The following is a 13,069-nucleotide window of genomic DNA, read 5'->3' on the forward strand; positions in this document are numbered from 1 at the left end:
GTTAGACCGGGGCAGATTGAGGAGCGATTAAAGGATAATGTCATGCACAAGGTGGAGCATTTTGTAGTAAACCCTTGACTTAAAACTTAGTGATTTTGTTGTAATTGAATGGTTCTAAATAAATAAAATTTGTCCATAAGAAATCAAGCTTAAAATTTGTAAAATTAGTTCAACTCGACCCTATTGTGGCACTCCACACCTGGATTTGGCAATTGGGTCGGGTGAGGGTGTTACATAATTGAAGTTTAAAGTGAGAATTAAATTAATTAGTCATCACAGATTTGTTAAATGAAGAAATTGAATATATTTTCCTCATAGATTTTAATATGGTAAAATTGTCATAACTTTAACAGAATTAGAACTGGATTGAGAAAATAATTTAATACAAAAATTAATTTAGTTTATTTTAATAAATTAATTAATTAGTATTTTCAAATAGAAAATATAAGTTGGATTAAAGTCCAATAACACATGTAATTGGACCCAATACATGAAAGGTCCAACTAGGTTTTATGGAACACAAAGGGCGACAAACCTTAGTACTGTATAAGGCATGTCGCTACCGCTACTACTTCTACTTAGAGTAGAAGTTGCATTTTCTATTAAAATATTATTATTTAATCAAACTTTATTCGAACAGAACTCTTGTACTGATGCTCTACAAATAGGAACTATGTGTTGAACTATTAACACACATTATTTACATCATTATTCTACCAAAAAATGGTGGCAATTTATTTTACAAAATAAATTCTATTTTCTAGAAAAAAATGCATAATTTCAATTGAAGAGAGAAATAACTTTCCTACTAAAAGTTAAAAAAGTATTCATTATGTACTACCGGTTCATGATTCTAGAGTCCACACTCAAAGCAACTCGTGATTCGAGAATAGTAGAGAAAGACATTAGGTAGAAAGTTGGCATCAACTTAATAGTCTCATATAAAGCACAAGTATAATTACAATTAATGTCTATTGTTCTAAATATCACAATACTCAGTTTTAAAGAAAATTTTAAACTTCCTCTGTGCCTAAAACAAAATTTTCTAAACCAATTTTTCAACAATACGAACAACCAATTATCCTCAAACAACAACTAAAAAAACATAAAGAAATAACAAATCAAGAGAATCAAAACAAAAAGAAGAAGACTCCACCATAGATTTCGTAGTTTCTAGAATGTTTAAGGACAATCCAATAGACTGACCAAGACTGTTTCTAGCTACTTTGACACGCTCGAAAAAATTTAACTCGTATAAATCATTTAATAGCGTACGTCCTCGAGTTTTGTGCCTCCCACCACTTTCAGCTAAAAATGGTATATTATAATATAAGAATTTGAAACAAAAATCAATAATAAAAGTCAACATGCATGTAAATTAAAGTTAACATGACTTTGAATTTCTGCAGGTTCGTCAGCTGCATTCGGAACATTCGAAGATCCAATAGCAGTTTGTTGTTCACTATTTGTTTCTTCCAAATTTGGAGGATTTTGAATAATACTGAGATCTCACAATCTTCTTCTAGGCATTTTATATGCAATACACATAAAATTTCTTAATAAATAGATATTAAGGGGGGATTTATGAAAAAAATTTCGAGTAGGTGGATATTTTGAAAACAGTATTTCAAATACCCAATCATCTCTATTTTAGAAGCAAATTATTATAAATTTCATAAACATATGATATATATTAAGCAATTTTTTCTGAAAAACAATATATTTAACAATTTTTAAGCAAAATTTGCTAAAAATACTAATTTTTTTTAAAAAAAAGGTATTTAACCTTAAACAAATTTCCTAAGAAGACCAGCACTTGTGTTCATCATTTCCCAATCCTAGAGATAGATTAGTTCAATGCAGAATAGCATCAACAAAGACCACCAAATGTGAAGATATCCAAATTTAATCCATATAGGGTATTCAGACATTTATATACATAACAAAAGTTTGAAACAACAATCTACTAAACTAGGTCAACAAAACATAGAACCATAAAAACGACACAAATGAACTAAATATGAACTATAAAACATTAGGGGGAAACCAAAATCAAGAACTAATGAACATCCACTAGCAGCAGAAATAAGACAACAGTTATTTCTCTCTTATAAACAAGAACCAGAGAAGAAAAGCAAAAACAAAAAACTTAACAGAAAAAACCCCTAAACCCTTAAATTTACAAGGCCTGGCTTCACTACTGTACTTTTACAAGTTCAAATTCTTCATGGGATAATTCCATAAAATTAAATCCAATGCATGCCAAAATTAAATCTGAACAATAGATGAAAGAACGAGGGACCTATTTCTAAGAAAATGAAGAGCAATCTTATTCAAATAGGTATCCATTTTAACCAAAATAAACGCATGTAGAAACCTAAACTGTTATGTTCATTTTGGAATATACATAAGAATACTTATACGGCGATGCAACAGAGTAGTATCTAGGGTGATGAGGCAAACGAATGTCGACAGTGATTCGGCAGAAGGGACAGTCGACAGCAATGCAACAGAGGGGACAATCGATGGCGATGTAGCAGATGGTCGGATGAAGATTTGGGGATTTTAATTTGGGGAATTAAAGATTTAGGGAAAATTTTTAGGGGAAAAATAAGGGATTTCGGGGATGAGTTGGGGATAAAGTGAGCATAGAAAAACGGTGCAATTTTGTTTAAAATAAAATTATACTTTGCAGCATTTTTCTTCTAGCGTCGCTAATGCTTGACCTTTTGCGGTGTTTTTCTCATAAACACCGTTAACGCTTGACCTTTTGCACTATAAACGCTACTAAAACTTTAAATTCCTGTAGTGCCTACAATTAGGGCGAAAAGAATAAGAGAGTGTAAAAAAAAGAGAAAGAAATAAGAAAGAAACGTGGGAGAGAGAAAAAAAATGAATAAAGAATAAATGATAAAGAAAATAACAGAAATAAGTGGTAGAGCCTACAATAAAAAAAACTTAAAGAATTAAAGACATGGTATCCAAGTAAGCATTTAACGAGCTACATGCGATTTTCATTACACCTCTAAGGCAATTAACAACAAAGTGACCAAGTTGTTATAAATCGATAACGTTAGTGACCAAACAATAACAATAGAAACTTCAATGGCCAAAACATAAATTTAAACAAACATAAGGGACTATTTTACAGTTTACCCTTAATATTTCTTAATTTTATATATAGTTATAGGTTATAGATATTGTTCTGGAACAAATAACCAACTAAAGAAGGATATGTTATGTATTTAATCAAAGCAAGTTTTCACCATTTGTTATTATTGTTGATATAAAAAGGATTTGAAATCTATTGAGGGTTTACATTGCGAAGTCGAGAGCTATAGACAGAGGTTTCGAGTGAATCTTAAGAATGGGAATGAGAGCTTCAATGAAGTTTGGTAAAGAAATGATAAAAGAATGAATAGGTTGATGGGAGGTATTTAAATAAGTTGGTCTCGATTTTATTTAACTTCCTAGTGTTATATGAAAAAAAATAGGTTTTAAGTCATGATGAACCTTTTATATAAGTCTTAGATCAACTTCAATAAAGATCAAAGGAGGTTTACATGTGAAGGGACATGTATCTATAATCATGCAAGGGGGTCAAACCCCTCTAAAATGGAAAATTCGCTTTTAGGTCTCTTCAAAATTTATAAAATTATAAATAATATATGATAAAATTATAGTTTGTGAAACACTCCATACTCAACCCGATTTTCAAATCTGAGTATGTGATATCTTATTACATTGCCAAAGCAACTCAAGCTAATCTATTTCATAATCATAAAATTTCAAACATAATATATCAATTAACTAGTTTGATCATTAATCATACTTAAAATTATTCATTTATTATGATTAAGGTTCAAAATCATTGTAAACTGGTGTTAAGAAAGGTCAAATGTCGAATTCGAACTCAAATGTCAAATTTTAAATTCTTGTATTGAGACAAGTCATAAATTATTTTGGGATTTTTAGATTCGAAGTTAGTATGTCTCGAGACACTACTAATTGTCTCAAGACGAACCTTCCCTATTTTCTTATTTTTGCTTTGATATTTGAATGTCTCGAGACAATGGGTTCCTGTCTCGAGATAAGTCTCAAGAAAAAGATCACTTGTCTCGAGACCTGATGGTCACTAAACTATCTATAATTACGACAAAGGCAAGCACACCTATCGAACAATAGTATCGCTATGGAGAGTAGGGAATATCGTATCCATGAGGATTAAAAGTACTAGTAACTACCGTTTTTCTATTATTTAGCCGATAAATTGAAGTGATTATCTTTAATATAAAACTACTAATTTAATTTAACTACGAATGCAACAGAGAATGAAATGGGAAAATAATCGAAGATAACCAAAGAGAAAGACAATACCCAGGAAAGAATCCACCTAGACTTCACCTATTATTTTGAATCTGAATTAAATGATTTATTCACTTGTGTCTTGATCCGTAGAAATCCCAAAATTATGTTAATATCTCTTTCAAGAGTAAGAATAACTGACTCTAGGTTGATTAATTGAAATCTCTTTCTAATTAAAACCCCTATCGTCGCATTAACTTGATCTATGGATTCCCCTATTAGATTTGACTCTAATCCGGTAGATTTATGTTGTCCTATTGCTAAGATTTCATGCAACTCCACTCAATTATGCTAAATCTACTTTTAAACAGGGACTTTTGCTCCACTGAAATAAGCACATTGAACATGAATTAATATCCCAAAAATATTAAAACACGAAATAAGCATACAAAATTGAGAACAAGAATCAAGTATTTATCATGTAAATCAAAAATCGAATAATAAAATTCATCATAGGTTTCCTCTTAGGTATCTAGGGAATTTAGTTCATAATTTGGAATGAAAACATCTCAAAGTTAGGATAAAAACAAGACATAAAGAAACTCAATAAAACTTCGAAGGAAATTAAATAGAGATCTTTAATCTTGAAGGAGATCTACTTCTGAGTTGATTCCGATGGTGTTCTTCGAGTGATTTCTTCAATCTTCTCTAAGCTCCCTTTTAGATCTTCTAATTTATATTTATAGATTTAAAATGCTCACAAAGCCTAAAAATTGGATTTTTCCGCGTATTTGGGAAGCAGGGCGTAATATCAACACGGGATGGAACATGGGCGTATGGCCAGCCTGTTTGGCTCACATGGGCGTGTGGCCAGCCTGTTTGGAAATGCCTAAGCCAATTGGATCCTGGAAACAGCTCTATTTGTCTGATTTTGGCTCGTTTTTCGCTAGTTTCGCTCCCAAATGCTTTCCTAAGTATAAAAACATGAATTTAAAGGATTAGGAGCATCAAATTCACTAATTTACATAATTAATCATTTAAAAATGTATTAAGAATAGGATTAAAATATGTTACTTTTACAGCTTATCAAATATCCCCACACTTAAGCGTTTGCTTGTCCTCAAGCAAAATCCTCAACTCACAATTAAAATTAATCTTTCTCAACTCATTATTCTCATCAATGATGTTTCGTCATAATTCACAAATAATCATACATGGATAATTCAACTAAAAGAGCACTAAGGATTCAAACAATCCAAGTCGAACATTTTTAACGCATGAAAACATAGGTATTTCCCCTTATCTATGTAATTACCTTTAATTCAAAATCGACAAGAATCGACATCCTCACTAAAGATTCACTCAAATCACTCAATGTGTTTAAGGTTAAAGAATAAGCACTCAGTAGTCAAACATGAAAAGTCATTACCATTGGCTTGCATAAAAATCAAATCTCCACCACTATAAAATGAGATGATACACAAATCAAAAGGTCTTTAAGAGGTTGTAATTGGGCTTAGGTTAAAGTTGTGGAGAAAGGCTGAAAAAGGCAGTTAAAATGGAGATCGAATTGATAAATTACGAAACTAGAAAAATAAACAAATGCTGAATTAAAAACAATTACATCAATCGAAAACTGTTCAAGAATAACACGAGCTTCTTTTAAAAATATGAATTTAACTGTTCAAGCTCAATTATCATAGAACTAAATAATAATCAATATATATGTATTTTTTTATTTTTTTATACGTTTTTTTTACAATAAGAAATAATTCAGCAAATTAAACAAAAGGGCTTAATTAGGCAATTAATCAAATCAAATCTCGATAACAAGAGAGTCAATAAAATCAGAAAAATCCTCAACGAGCAAAAAATGAGTTATGGGTTAACATTAATAGGTAAATCAAGAAACGGTGTGTTAGGCTCAATGGGGTTCACTAAGGGTTAATTATGTAGGTAGGCTTTTTATAGGATAAGTGGGTTAAAACCTAAGTGTCTTTACCTTCACAGTATATCAAATCAAAGGAGTGGTCTCGATATGTATAATCAACTAAAGTTCTAGAATAACAAATCAATTTGACACACTCATAACCAATAATAAAATGAGCAAGAAAAATGCATGCTCTAAAGGCTCAAAATCTCACAAAAAATTATGGGTTTTGATGTCAAACTTGTAAATTTAAAACTTCAAGGTAACACCTCAGTTCAGGGAAACAACCTAAATTTTTTTTCTAAAAATAAACTTATCATGCTTTATTCTCTCATGTCTTAAAGTTTAAATCAACCAATACACAATTATCGCCAAATTAATCTAAAAACACATCAACAAAAATAACAAATTAATAAAAAATCATTCTAATAGAAGTATGAGAAAAGTATTTAAACACAAGACATAATTCTGGGATTTTCTAATAATTATATAAATAACCTCCCCACACTTAAGATGTACATTGTCCTCAATGTACAAACAGATATAATCACAGTATAAACAGAATATCATCAGCGAGGGAGAAAACTGAAACTGCCCTGAATATTGGATGAAATCCCCAGAATAGTGAAAAGCGAAATTGTAGTTAAATCTAAGTGTAGAGTACGATTCCGAGAAAACTAATAAGAAAATAAACACAAATAGTGAAAAATATTAAGGGATTATAACTAGATTAGAAACAAACATAAAAATAAAAATATAGTTCAAAAGATAAAAATGAAATAAGTCTAATATATGGAGATGCTGACAAATCTGCTTAATGTCGCGTCAATGCTGTCGAACCTCTGAAAGCAGTGCTGCTCGAAACGAGTGAACCATTCAGAGAGGTCCGCTAAAGTAGCAGCAGAAGAAAGAGGACGGTGACTCGAAAGTGGAAAATGAGGTGGGTCCTCGTGATGTAAAGGGACATCATCAGTGAAGTCATCAGGTTCATTCTAAGAGTCAGAATGAACTAATCAATTCTGAAGAGGATCTACTCTACGAAGTAGTTCGATCATCCTCATATGGGTCATACTCGATATTCTCTATGGGGACATCTGGCCGGCGAGTGTAAGCATAGAGGATGTGCCGATGTAGTGGATGTGCCCAACAACTAAATGGGTCATACTTGCCGTACGATTTGCCCAACAACTAAATGGCGAGTAGTGGATGTGCCGATGTAGGCAGAGGAAGCACTCGACACTCATAAACTCCAAAGCTATAGTCCTAAAGAAGCGCCGAACTTAGGGACACTCATATGGTGCACCAGGCCACCGAGTCTGAAAGTGATGGTGCATGGCTCATCATAAGTCGCCATCGCATGCTAGAGAGTGAAAGTCAAGCAGAACTCTAAAATCAGCGCCATGTAGGTGGGCACAATGATGGAGAAAAATCCATCCCACGGGGCTGTGGTAATAAAGGCGCGAACAAGATCAGCTAGCTGGACCTGCTCCAAAGCAACTCAATCAATACATCAACCTAAGCCGAGTGGCCGCAATCAGAGTAGCTGAAATAATTCCTCCTCAGAATCCTCTAAAAATCTGAGAAAATGGTGGCGGGCCTCGGCGGAAGCACTCGAGGAGAAGGTCGTTCCAAGGGTCTTCCACTTTTTCAAAGTAGGGACGGCTACCTTAGACTTCATTCATATGTTTGTCATAATGAATTTGCAATAAAGCAATCAAATAAATGAAACGAATGAACCAACATAATAGATGCACACTAATAGGAAATAAAAATCTAAGTGAATCTCAAAAATTAGACTAATAGAGAAATTGACTTTGAACATAATAAAACTAATAAGCAGAATGCTACTACCAAATAAAAATACAGTAAGAATTAATAAAACTAATAATGATCAACAATAAAAATGAATAATCAAGACTAGCAAGAATAAAATCAAAAATAAAATCAACTAAAACAAAATAAATGTGTAATACCGCTGCATGAAAAATAAAATAAAAATAAACTAGTAGAAATGTCCAAAACCTAAATTAAGAATAAACCTAAAATCAACAGTAAAGAAACTAAATAAACAAGAATAATTAAAGAAATAAATAAAATTAGTAAAACTAATAATAATAATAATAATAATAAAGACAGAAATAAAGAAATAACAATAATAATAATAAGAAAAGGAAAAGAATCAAGGGGAAGAAAAGAGGACAGAAGGCAGGGCGTTGGGGTGGACACACGGTGGCTGGTGCGGTGGTCGACGGGGTGGAGGTTTGGTCGACTAGAGAATGTGGGGCGGGCGGTGGTCCGACGGGGAAAAGAAAAAGAGAAAGGGAAGGGAGAGGGGAGATAAGGAAAGGGGAGAGGAGAAGGGATGGTGTGGTGGTACGGGAGTGGGGAAAAAGGGTGGGGGAGACCGAGAAAGGAGAAGGGGAGTGAGTCAGTTGGGGTGGGTGACGGGAATAAGTGTGACGATTGAGACGGAAAGAGGTCGGCGGTGTGCAAAGGTGATGGCTATGGGGGTCACGATTGAGGAACAAGAGAAAAGGCAGGAGGAAGGGAGAGAGTGGGGCGACGAGGGTGGCCGGATTATAGAGGGTAGGAAAGTGGTGGCGACTAGGGTATGTTGGGATGGTAGGGGAAGAAGATAAAACAGATGAAACGAAAAACGGCTAGGGCTTTTTTAAGGGTGACACAGTCGTGTAAAAGCCCGTGTTAGGCCACACAGCCATGTCACACGCCCGTGTGGTTCTCTCCAGCCCGTGTCTGATTTAAAAAATACAAATCCAGTCTTCACACAGCCGTGTCGCATGGCCGTGTGCAACCTTTTTCGCTTCTCCCACGCCCGTGTGAACTCCTACATGCCCGCGTAGCTCGGCCGTGTACCTTGCCTGTGTAACTCTCTAACTTGATTTAAAAATGAAAAAAATTAGCTTCAGGTTTCACACGGCCTAGGACACGCCCATATGTTCAGGCCGTGTGGTCCACATGGTCGCATGGACTATTTTAGACCGTGTAACAGTCAAATTTTAGAAAAAAAAATAGAAGTCTCAGGATTCACACGGCCAAGGACACGCCCGTGTGTCCAGGCCGTGTAGGTTACACGGCCGTGCCGCCAGGTCGTATAGGTCAAACAGCCGTATCGTCAGGCCATGTAACTCACTATCAATTTTCTTAAAATTTTAAAACTAAGTCTTAGGATCCACACGGCCAAGGGCAAGCCCGAGTGTCCTGGCCATGTGACATGTCGCGAAGTTTTGTAACTTACTGTCGAACACCTTTTAGTGCACACGGCTAGGGACACGCCCGTGTGTCCAGGCCGTATAGGTCAAAAAACATATTTTTTTTTTAAAATTTGAAAATTAACTAATTTTAAAAATATCATGAAATAAAATTAAGAAATTTAGTAGTGGTTCGCGGAGTCTAAGCTCGTGTGTCCAAGAAGCGCTTATTTAAAGTCTAAGCTCGACTTACCTCGCATCCGCACGGTCACGGTGGTTCGCGGAGTTGAAACCCCTCTATCTCGTTATCAATTCTACTATCAACATAAGGTTTAAATCAAGTACTATTTAGCTTAAATGTGTCAAATTCAGAGTGAGTTACCTTGATTGTACCGTATGGGAAGACATTCAGTACCGTAAAGGGATTTGATCTATTTGTATCAAGCTCTGAAGTGGCAATTCGAGGATCAGTTTTATCTAGCATTACCTTGTCCCCAACCTTAAATTGGTTCGTTCCATCCATATGTTCGTCATGGCGTTGCTTTGGTTCTACATCTTGTATTCTCGGTTTCTCCTTGACATGTGGCCGTCATTCGTCTAGTTAATCGATCTGTAGCATTCATTCTTCATGAGTCGTTCTGTTTCTGTCATATGGACTGGAACGTGGCTCTATCACATTTTTTGAAGGGTTTCCTACAAAGAAGTCTGAGCCACAAGGTTGCTCATATTAACAGAACTCGTATAATCATCTCGATCACTAGATGTCTTAACAGAATCACGAGCTTGGAGTGTAATCGTGTCATCACCTACACAAAGTATTAATTCATCTGTACCAACATCAATACTTGTTCTGGAAGTTGCTAAAAAGGGTCGTCCTAAAATTAAAGGTACGTCACTAACATCATCCATGTCTAAAATAGAAAAATCAACTGGGAATATGAATTTATCAATTTTCACAAGTACGTCTTTAGTAATACCCCTAGGAAATCTAATGGTTTTTTCTGCTCATTGAATACTCATCCTAGTTTGTTTGGGTTTCCCAACACCTAATTGCTTAAACATTTTATAGGGCATGACATTAATACTAGCCTCTAAATCAGCCAAAGCATTATTAATATTTAAACTACCAATTAAACAAGGAATAGTAAAAATCCCTAGATCTTTCAATATGTTGCGTAGTTTATTCTGCAAAATGGCTGAGCAAACTGCATTTAGCTCCACATGCAACGAATCATCTAACTTCTGTTTATTTGCCAAAAGCTCCTTTAAAAATTTAATGGAATTGGGCATCTGCGAAAGAGCTTCGATAAATGGTAAGTTAATGTGTAATTTTTTCAGAAGTTTAAGAAATTTACTAAGTTGTTCATTCATGTGGTCTTTCTTTGTCGTGTTAGGATATAGCACTCGAGGTTTATACCCTTTACCAACCAATTTTTGTTCATTTTAGCTTACCTCAACCTTACCGTTACTTACCACACTTTCTTACCTTGGTTCTGATTTAGATTCAACTAACCCTTCTTCATCTCGAACAGTAATTGCATGACGTTGCTCTCTTGGGTTAGTTTCAGTATTACTTGACAAGCTACCTTGTCGTCGTTTTGAGATTAATTTAGCGAGTTGACCTATTTGGTTTTCAAGCCTTTGGATCGACGCTTGTTGGTTTTTAAATGTTGTTTCGGTGTTTTGGAAGCGAGCTTCTCTTACTTGTAAGGTTGTTGTTGCAAGCCTGGAGGGGGTTGTGCTCTCTGATTTCCTTGACCACCCCAAAAGAAATTGGGATGGTTCCTCCAACCTGCATTATAGGTATTACTATAAGGGTTATTCTGAGGCCTAGAATTATTACCCATATAGTTGATTTGCTCGTTCTCTGTGCTAGGACTATAGGGCAAATATTCTGAATTGTTCATTCCTCCTCCATTCATATCGCATTGCATCACCTGATGTACCTGCGTAGAAACATATAAACCATCAATTTTCTTATTTAAAAGTTCTATCTGATTAGATAACATGGTGACCGCGTCTAAGTTAAAAACACCGACTGCTTTCATCAGCTTTGTCCTCATGACTTGCCACTGATAATTATTCAGTGTCATCTCCTCTCTATAAACTCATAAGTCGCTTCAGGTGTTTCATTGTTCAGAGTACCACCTGCTGCTGCATCTATCAACTGCCTAGTTGAGGGGTTCAAATCGTTGTAGAAGCTTTGAACCTGTAGCCATAGAGGTAACCCATGGTGAGGGCACCTTCTCAATAAATCCTTATACCTCTCCCATGCATCATATAGGGTCTCTAAGTCAATCTGCACGAAGGAAGAGATATCATTCCTCAGCTTAGTTGTTTTAGCCGGTGGGAAGTACTTCAGTAGAAATTTCTCGATCATTTGATCCCATGTAGTGATAGAACCTTGTGGTAAAGAATTCAACCACTGTTTAGCTTTGTTCCTCAAATAGAAGGGAAACAACCGTAAGCGAATGGCATCATCAGAAACGTCATTTATCTTGAAAGTGTCATAGACTTCTAGAAAATTAGCCAAATTAGTATTTGGATTTTCGTCTTGCAAACCATCAAACTGAACAAATTGTCGTACCATCTGAATAATGTTCGGCTTCAGTTCGAAATTACTCGCAGCAATGGTGGGTCTTACAATACTCGCTTCAGCCCCATTTAGAGTGGGCTTAGTATAATCGTACATAGTGCGAGAAGCAGGATTTCGATTTGCAGGATTCGCAACAACTGCAGGAGGCAGCTGATTATTCTAGTTATCACTCATCTCTTCAATAATAATAATAACGTCCTCTTGCTCATCTACTATACTTTGTCGACTTTGCCTTGCTTCTTTACGATTTCTGCAAACTGTACTTTCAATCTCACTGTCAAATAATAGTGGTCTTGACGGGTTTCTTCTAGTCATAAGCTAAAGGAACCTGCCAGAAGCAAATAAAAGAAAAATTAGAAAACAAAAATTAAACTAAAAACAAAAAGAAAATGCAATAAAAATAAATGGCTAAATTAATAAAAATCAAGTGTTCTTAATATTTTAGTCCCTGGCAACGGCGCCAAAAACTTGATGGTCACTAAACTAACTATAATTACGACAAAGGCAAGTGCACCTATCGAACAATAGTATAGCTATGGTGAGTAGGGAATATCGTATCCACGATGACTAAAAGTACTAGTGATTACCGTTTTTCTATTATTTAGCCGATAAATTGAAGTGATTGTTTTTAATCTAAAACTGCTAATCTAAGTTAACTACGAACGCAACAGAGAATGAAATGGGAAAATAATCAAAGATAACCAAAGAGAAAGACAATACCCAGGAAAGAATTCACCTAGACTTCACCGATTATTTTGAATCTGAATTAAACGATTTATTCACTTGTGTCTTGATCCGTAGAAATCCTAAATTATGTTAATATCTCTTTTGAGAGTAAGAACAACTGACTCTAGGTTGATTAATTGAAATCTCTTTCTAATTAAAACCCCTATCGTCGCATTAACTCGATCCATGGATTCCCCTATTAGATTTCACTCTAATTTGGTAGATTTATTTCGTCCTATTTTTAAGATTCCATGCAACTCCACTCAATTATGCTAGATCTACTCTTAAACAAGGACTTTTGCT

General features: G+C 34.8%; 1 non-coding gene across 1 annotated transcript; it reads left to right on the forward strand.

Moving 5' to 3' along the window:
• Window positions 1-11,669: 11,669 nt before the first annotated feature.
• On the forward strand, window positions 11,670-11,776 carry LOC121218993 (small nucleolar RNA R71). The gene has a single exon (XR_005915474.1). It is a non-coding gene; the product is annotated as a small nucleolar RNA R71 (small nucleolar RNA).
• Window positions 11,777-13,069: the final 1,293 nt, after the last annotated feature.

The sequence above is a fragment of the Gossypium hirsutum genome, chromosome D06 (genome assembly GCF_007990345.1).
Source record: "Gossypium hirsutum isolate 1008001.06 chromosome D06, Gossypium_hirsutum_v2.1, whole genome shotgun sequence".
Classification (NCBI taxonomy): domain Eukaryota; kingdom Viridiplantae; phylum Streptophyta; class Magnoliopsida; order Malvales; family Malvaceae; genus Gossypium; species Gossypium hirsutum.